Genomic DNA, 259 nt, shown 5'->3' on the forward strand with positions numbered 1-259 from the left:
CAGGGAAACACAATGGAGCAAGGGCAAAACGAAATTAGAACATAGAGCAAATAAATTCATGAGAAAAATACAAAAAAACGCAGAGAAATGTATAGCTGTGAAATTAGTCGGACCCCGAAATCGTCAGACGTAAATGGTGGTGAAATTGAGACCAAAGTAATATCAACTATTAACTGTTACTAATCTTTAAAAAAAAATAGCTGAAGTAAAATAATTTCTAATTGAAGAATGTGTAGCATGAGGGTGGTTAGTTGTTACA

The sequence above is a fragment of the Solanum stenotomum genome, chromosome 4 (genome assembly GCF_019186545.1).
Source record: "Solanum stenotomum isolate F172 chromosome 4, ASM1918654v1, whole genome shotgun sequence".
Classification (NCBI taxonomy): domain Eukaryota; kingdom Viridiplantae; phylum Streptophyta; class Magnoliopsida; order Solanales; family Solanaceae; genus Solanum; species Solanum stenotomum.